We start from the raw sequence: 267 nt of genomic DNA, 5'->3' as shown, positions 1-267 counted from the left end.
TAAATTCTCAAAATTCCAGAATTTTAGACATGGTTTTAAAGGTCTAATAACAACTTCACTACATATTCTACATAATAACTTATTTTTGCTGTCACTTCTTAAACCTGGCCTGACGACATCGAACCACAACGTGCTGACATAAATGGCAATTCGACAACGTGCCGTCCCCCAGGCATTAGATCCACTCGCGAAATGGACGCGGTGTCGCAGAGGCGCGGAAGCTTTCTCTCCACTACAATGTGTCCGGCGCCGCAGTATCCTAGAGCC

This window comes from Penaeus monodon, chromosome 19, assembly GCF_015228065.2.
Source record: "Penaeus monodon isolate SGIC_2016 chromosome 19, NSTDA_Pmon_1, whole genome shotgun sequence".
In the NCBI taxonomy this organism is placed as follows: Eukaryota; Metazoa; Arthropoda; class Malacostraca; order Decapoda; family Penaeidae; genus Penaeus; species Penaeus monodon.
The sequence above is the reverse complement of the archived record's forward strand: the minus strand, read 5'-3'. Positions refer to the sequence as shown.